This window comes from Anthonomus grandis, chromosome 1 (assembly GCF_022605725.1).
Source record: "Anthonomus grandis grandis chromosome 1, icAntGran1.3, whole genome shotgun sequence".
In the NCBI taxonomy this organism is placed as follows: domain Eukaryota; kingdom Metazoa; phylum Arthropoda; class Insecta; order Coleoptera; family Curculionidae; genus Anthonomus; species Anthonomus grandis.
In genome coordinates, this window is record NC_065546.1 from 54218331 (window position 1) to 54226458 (window position 8128).

The window sequence follows — 8128 nt, forward strand, 5'->3', positions numbered from 1 at the left end:
TTGCTGAGGCTATTTCGGGAGATAGATTTACCCATATAATGAAAGCTCTTCATGTGTGTGAGAATAATAATCTAAATAATACGGACAAGTTTGCTAAAATACGACCATTATATGACGCATTGAATAAAAATTTTCTAAAACATGCTCCTTTCGAGCAAGAACATAGCATAGATGAAGCCATGGTACCATATTTTGGAAGGCACCCTACGAAACAATTTATACGAAACAAACCCATTCGCTGGGGTTATAAACTCTGGGTGGGTACTCTTCGCCTAGGATACATTGTGTGGTTTACACCATATCAAGGCAATTCATCGCAGATAACAGCTTTATACAAAAACTTAGGACTTGGTTCGTCAGTTGTTTTATCCTATGCAGATGTGCTTCAATCATGTTGGCCAAAAACGAGATTCCACCTTTTTTTTGATAACTTCTTTTCATCCATGCACCTGCTAAATGAACTAAAAACTAGAGGCATTTTTGGTACAGGTACAATAAGGGATAATCGTACACTAAAATGCCCCCTAATCCCAGTAGCAGCTATAAAAAAATTAAAAGAGGAACATACGATTACAGACTAGATAAAGACACAGGAATTGTGGTTTGTCGCTAGCATGACAATAGTGTTGTTACGATCGCGTCTAACTTTTGTTCAGTAACACCACATCATCTAGTGAAACGCTTCTCCCAGAATGAAAAAAAAAACACATTTTTGTTTTTCAACCAAATGTTATAAAGCAGTACAATTCTTTCATGGGCGGCGTCGACCGCAGTGATCAAAACATTAGTCTTTATCGAATCTCTATAAGGGGAAAAAATGGTACTTTCCTCTAGCTGTACATGGTATTGATATGGCTATACAAAACGCTTGGCAATTGCACCGAAAATATGAAGGAAGTCTTGATCAGCTTGAGTTTAGAAGGCAAATTGCTTGCAATCTTTTAGAAACCTATAAAAAAGATACCAAACGTGGCCCAACAAGGCGGAATCCCACTACGGTTTTACACTCAAGATTTGACGGTATGAACCATTTAATTATTTATCAAGCAAAACAATCTCGTAGTGGTTACTGCAAGAAAAAGGTTCAATTTTTGTGCGAAAAATGCAATATACCATTGCACCCAAAAGAATGTTTCAAGAACTTCCATACAATGTAAATTTTGAATAAATAATAATTGAAGACATGAGTTGATAAAGGTGCTATGTCCATTTTTTTCAAAAAATGACTTATTTGTATATTTGGTTACCTAAAGTCGTAATACAACCCCTGAATAACTCAAGATTCTTTAATTGTTAATAATAAGGATTATTTTAATTGATAAAGGTACTATGTCCTATGACTAAGTACCCTTTTTAATTAGATAAAGGTGCTATGTCCATATTTAAGGACATAGCACCTTTATCCACTAGATAGTGGAAAAGTTTTATTTACATGGTAGGTGCCATGTGACATTTTAAGGTTATGTTTGTTGTTTATCACATCGTTCAACATGGGGTCGAGAAGTAAAAGAATGTTAGAATTAGTAAAAAACAAGAAAATATGTGTTTTAAATAAAGGTAAGTCCGAATAGAGATTTTTTTTGTAGATAGAAACTGTATTTTGTACTTCCTTAGAGGTCAATACCAATGCGGTGATTTTGGAGCAGCCAAGCACTAGTGGGCTTCAAAAGAAGGTTAACTCTAAAGCAGGTAAGCATATTAAAACATTTTTTACTACCTTTATGAATTAATGATCTCTTTTTAATAACAATTTACCCCCTCGATGCGATTCAATTTTTTATTTAAAAAAATACATATATAATATACATTACTTGAGTTATTATTACATACATACCTACCCATGTACATAAATTAAATTTTTAGACTATATGGATAATTGTACTGATGAAAGTGTTATATCAGGCAGCGAATATTCCCCTTCCAGTGAAGAAGATTCAGAAGAGGATTCTGATAACTCAAATATTTCTTATTCGACGAGTTCGACTTATTATATAAACAAATATCCGGATGTTGATAGAGTCAAACGTAAAATGTTTCCGGATAACCAAAAAATTAAAAAGGTAAAGCTAAAAAATGTTAAGATTAAGAAATAAAAATAGAAATTAGAAATAAGTATAAATTTAATAAATAACTAAGATATTTTTAAGGTTCCGACAAGCAGCAGGGAAACCCCGGATAGGATTGACGTCATTGACGAAGTGCAGGAGGAAATACCTCGGGAAATACGTATAGAAGACCATAACCAGCAATTCCATGTTACTGCCGATGGAATAAGTAAAAGAGAAATTGTTAAACCAGTTTTAAAGTCCGGAAACCTGATAATTGGAAACGAAATAAAGCGGCAAAGTTAAGATAACAAAGTAAAGAATATATTTCTCAAAAGACTGGTAAAGTGATGGAAGCAAAACAATTAAAAGAGATTTTCTGTGTAAAGAAAAATGTAGAATAAACTGTACTGAGAAATTTAGTATTGCAAGCAGAGAAGAAATTCTAAGAAAATTTTATAAGCTAGATACAAATTCCAAAAATATTTTAATTTTTAAAAGTATTAAGATGCAGGAAGTTAATCGTCACCGCCCTCGTAAAAATATAAAAACGAAAGCTTACAGCTTTAAATATTTTATTACGTGTGATAAAGAAAATACACTAGTGTGTAAGGATGCTTTCTCCTCTTTATACCGAATTGGACGAAAAAAAGTCTTTAAAGCTCAAAATGACTTAAAATCTGGCCAGGTAATGCCCTCACCACATAAGCAAGGGCATCACAAAAATCCAAAAAAAATATCCGATGAAGTAATAAACTGCATTGAAAATCATATCAAGCAGTTTCCTTCAGAAGAATCACATTATTCTAGGACTAAAAACCCACATAAAAAATACCTTTCCCCTTTACTAAATATTAACCGACTTCATCAACTGTATATAGAGGATTGTCAAACAAAACAGCTCGAAACTAAATATTTCGTAAAGGCCTCTTTTTACAGACATATATTTGAAACAAGGTTTAACTTATCTTTTGGTGTACCAAAAAGCGATACTTGCAGTTTATGCGATGCTGGAGAGAACTCTTTAGAGCACTCGAATAATTTTCAACTTGCTTTTGCGCAGCAGAAAGTTGACCGCGAAGCAGTAAAAATGTCCAAAGAAAAATGTTACATAACAATGGATCTTCAACAAACGATGCCTTTGCCAAAGCTATCAACGTCAAAATCTTTTTATTTAAGACAAATGTGGCTATACAACTTTGGAGTCCACTGTTCCACCAGTTCTGGTCATAAGTCCTATTTTTTTACATGGACTGAGGATATTGCCAATAGGGGAAGTAATGAAATAGCAAGTTGTTTGCTACGATTTTGTCTGCTTCTTAAAGAAGAAAATCCCCAAATTGATCATTTAATAATTTGGGCAGATCAATGTGGGGGACAAAACAAAAACTTCTCCATTATTAACCTTTTTCAATACCTTATAATATTAAATAAAATATTTAAGATCATTGACCATAAATTTCCCGAAGTTGGTCACAGTTACCTTGACTCTGACAGAGACTTTGGAAGAATAGAAAAGGTTCTTAGAAAACATCAGAATATTTATATACCAGACCAATATCGGGAAATTATTAGATCTGCGAGTACCAAACAAAGTGTATGCCTTAACATGGAACATTTTTTTTATTGCTTTGAAACTCTACCTGCAAAACTTCATTTAAACAAAAGACTCACTAATAGTCTTGACCAAAAAATAAATTTTCGAGATAAAGTGAAGTGGCTAAGAGTAAGTTGTTTTGGAAAATACTTTTACAAAACTAGTTTAGATCCGTTTACCCCATTTATGGAAGTGGACTTACAAAAAAAAAGAGAACTGATAGTACAAAGTAATCAAGTTGTTTTACAAAAGTTACCTAAATGCGGTGGTTTGACTTCTGAAAAAATTTCAAATCTACAAGATCAACTTAAGTTTATTCCAGCAGAGTATAAATGGTATTATGATATTGTTTTAGAAGAATGTTTGAAAAACCCTAAGAAAAAACCTAATTCATGTTAAATTTAAATGTTTCTGTGTCTTTGTTTATAAATTTTTAATGTATCTTACTTTGCTTTTGTTAATCTGCAAATCAAATTTAATTTCCAGATTATTTAATAGTTTTTTTTATTATTTTTTAAAAATTTAAATACAACATAGGTGACATAACACCTTTCTCCACTCAAGTTTATACCAACATCTGCATAAAATGTTGGTTGATTAAGGTGCTATGTCCATTCACAAAATTCCCAAACTACCCTCTGACACTGGCCATTTAACTCGTCGTGTAAATGATGTTCCCCTACCTATTCCTACGTCTTCCCTTACCAAAAACTCATTAATTTACATAAGTAAAAAAATTTACAATCATGTTCCTCTGTGTGTTAGACATATGAGGCGTATAGAATCAAACCCCGCTAACTCCACTTTTGTCCAAAAATGATATTTTGATTTAATTTCACAGCTAATTTGCCAATGAATCTGGTCGTGTGAATCTTAACTTTCAAAACACGCTAAAAGAGGTCTAAAATATGGCAAAAACATCGCGTTTATTTTCAAAACCCGCTAACTCCCTGCACATGTTACAATCAAATCCCGCCAACTCCATTTTGACCAATGACGTTGCTCTATTAGATACGAGCACATGTTTATGTATCATTGCATCAGTTGATGTTTAGATTTCTATCGTGCAGGATCTGAGTTATTGCTTTTAGTGATTTTTATAAATAAGTTTTAAATATAAATATGGATGAGTATAATAAACCCGTACAAAAATGTACACCGAACAAAGCCCGAAAATGTTTAGTAAACAAATCCAACCGAAAATCAGAGAAGCAAAAGATTGAGAGGTAAGTCCTATTGTGTAATTTTGGTAAAAATGTGTTTCTAAGTGTATTTTTATATACTCAAGTCAGGATCTTTTTGCAAGTAAGCGTTTTTTTGTCGAAAATCTAAACTAGGACATTTTTTAAAATTGTTAATTGCTACTTTGATAAATACAATTAGGGGCACATTAAAATTTGTTAAAATAAGAATGTATAAGTTTAATTTTGTATAATTTGTAAGTAAAATGAAAAGCCGGTTCGTTGTAATCTCAATAATATGTCACTTTCAACTTATTTTTAGATACAAGCCTAAAAGACCACCGGGTGTCCCAAGCTGTAATCATGCAACGAAGAGCTTCCGATGCAGCACTCTAACCAAATTTGACATATCTGATTTTCACTCAAAGTTTTATGCTACTCCTGCAAAAATTGATCAAGATAATTATATTGTGAAGTATACCAACGTTCAATTGCCAAAGCGGAAGCGCCCAAAGAATAGTTCGAGGCAAGTGAGAAAATTAAGTTACAAATTTTTTGTAAGGAATAGAAGCGGAAAAATAATTCCAGTTTGCAAACCTGCGTTTCTGAGTATACTGGATATTAATAAAGATAGAGTTTATGGAGTTTTAAAAAGACATTTTGAAAGTGGGCAAATGGCACATGAAAACCGGGGTGGAGATCATAAAAGCAAGAAATATCAATGTAGGCGAGAGACAATTCAGTTCTTTTTGGAATCTTTCAAATGTCAGGATTCACATTATTGCAGGTCAAAGAGTTCTTGTCGTGTATATTTGCCGTCAGAACTAAACATCAGAAAACTGTACCAAATGTATTCAAATTCAGCACTTGACAATGTCAGTGTTAAAGAATCATTTTTTAGACGTGAATTTTGTACAAAATATAACATTGGCTTCGGTTCTCCGAGGACTGATGTATGTTCCACATGCATTCAGATAAGTGGAAAAATAAAGCTGGCGAGAGATGATCCTCCTAGAAAAGCTACACCGATGGCTGAAAAAACAGTGCATAAACTTAAGGCACGAGCTTTTTTTGCATTACTAAAGGAAGAAAAGCCTGAAATGATAACATTATCATTTGACTGCCAAAAGAATTTGCCAGTTCCAAAACTTCCAGACCAACAGGCATATTTTTCAAAGCAATATAACTTCTACAATTTTACTATTGTCTGTGGTAGTTCCAAGACCACGTTAACTTCAGAAAACGTGTTTTGTTATTGTTGGAATGAAACTGTTCGGCCGAAAAGCTCTAATGAAATTGCTAGTGCTGTTTTCCATCGGCTCATAAACATGAATTTGGAGGGTAAAACGCACATTAGACTTTTTGCTGATGGTTGTGGTGGCCAAAACAAAAACACCACCATGATGGGAATGTGTTCAAATTGGCTGGAATGTTATGCGCCACCAAATATTAAGAAACTTGAGATAATTTTTCCTGTAGTTGGACACAGTTTTATACCACCCGACAGGGTGTTTGGAAATATCGAGAAAGCTATAAGAAAAAAAGAGATAATTACGACCCCACAGCAATATATTGAACACATAAGACAATATGCCACAGTATTAAAAATGGGTGACGATGTCCCTGTTTTGGATTGGAAGAAGGAATCCCAAAATATACTAAAGCCACCTGGAGCATGGCACTTTAAATTTAATCCTTCGAAACGATTTAAAATAACTCTTGACACAAATCGAATTACGAAAGTTCAAGGTGAAGTAAACTACAGAACTGAATTAGGCAATCCTAGAAGTGTTACGAAGAAAAATAAGCAAATCAAATCAATGAATCCTCAACAACTTCCTGTGAACGTTCCTGTCAAACAAGATAAAATTATAGCAGTAAGTAAATTATTAGAATCACACTATGGCGAAAACTGGAGGCTTAACGAGGATTTTGATTTTTTCGTAAATATTGAACTTCGCCAACCAGATCAAGCTGATGCTAATGAAGAGCTTCCAGATTTGCAGTGCGAACCAGTTGAAGAGCTGGGATCTCTGTCTATTTAAAAAATGTGTTCTAAAAGAATTTGTGTTTTATTCAAAATGTTTCCGTTAAAATTTATAGAATTACAATTTCTGTTAATTAAAATAAACATGATTTAAGACATACTACGTTTTTATTTTTATAGTGAAGTAAGTTAAAAAAGTAACTAAAGAAGCTCTACCTATTTGCTGCGTATTTCGGACCCTGAATCAGAATCAAAACCCGCTATATTCATTTTTCACAATCAAAAGCCGCTAACTCCAAACAAAAACCTAAATATTTAGCCTAAAACTTAGAGCCATGGTGGATTTTTTACCAATACTTAGATATTTTTATATAGAAAATTTAAATTAAAAATATATGGCAATCAAATATCAAAAAATAATCTAGCTAACGGTTTTTCTCAATTCCTGTAAAATTTTGCATTTTGGAGTTAGCGGGGTTTGATTCTATACGCCTCATATATCGGATGTTAAAAGATTTAAAAGAGAATTAAAGTCGCTTTTATTGGCTAAGGCATATTATAACCTGGATGACTTTTTTAATGATTGGTTTTAACCTTGGACATGTTGGAAAGTTTTCTTTTTTTTCCTTTTTTCTTCTCTAGTTTTGTCAACAAGTTTACCTTTATTTAGTAATTGATTGTTTTATTTAGTTATCTTAATTTAAGTATGTTCAAAAAGTTTTGTCTTCTTGTGTTTAATTTTGTTCATTGTTTTGTCAAATTTTGAAATTGTATTTGTGTTTTGTTTTTTTAGCTTGTAGGATGCTTGTACACAAGATTATTCTTACGTAATATAGCACATTTTCTTTCTTTCTTTCTTTCTTTCATTAAAATTAAAATTACTAAAAAAGTATAAATTCTAGAAAAACAAAAAATATTATATAAAAAAGTACAAAACGATTCTAATCTAATAAGATATTGGTAATTTTTATAAAATTTATTTAAAAAAATATATAAGTGAAAACGCGTTTCCTTCAACTACTCAATATCTGAAAAAGTGGACATAGCACCTTTATCAACTCATGTCTTCAATTAAGTTCTATTTTCCAGTACCTACCGGTTTTTACTACTCCTTTTAAAAGAACATGACGTATTTTCAAACCTAATGCAAAAATTAACCTTCTAGTATTTTTTTGTCGTCAAATAAGCCACATGTGCTAATATTTTTCATAAATAAAACTAAAACTAAAAAAAAAAAAACCGCCCTACAAAAAACTAATTTTAAGAATTGCCTTTACATTCAGTTAGCACTTGCCGATGTTGCTTTATAAGTCGAAAC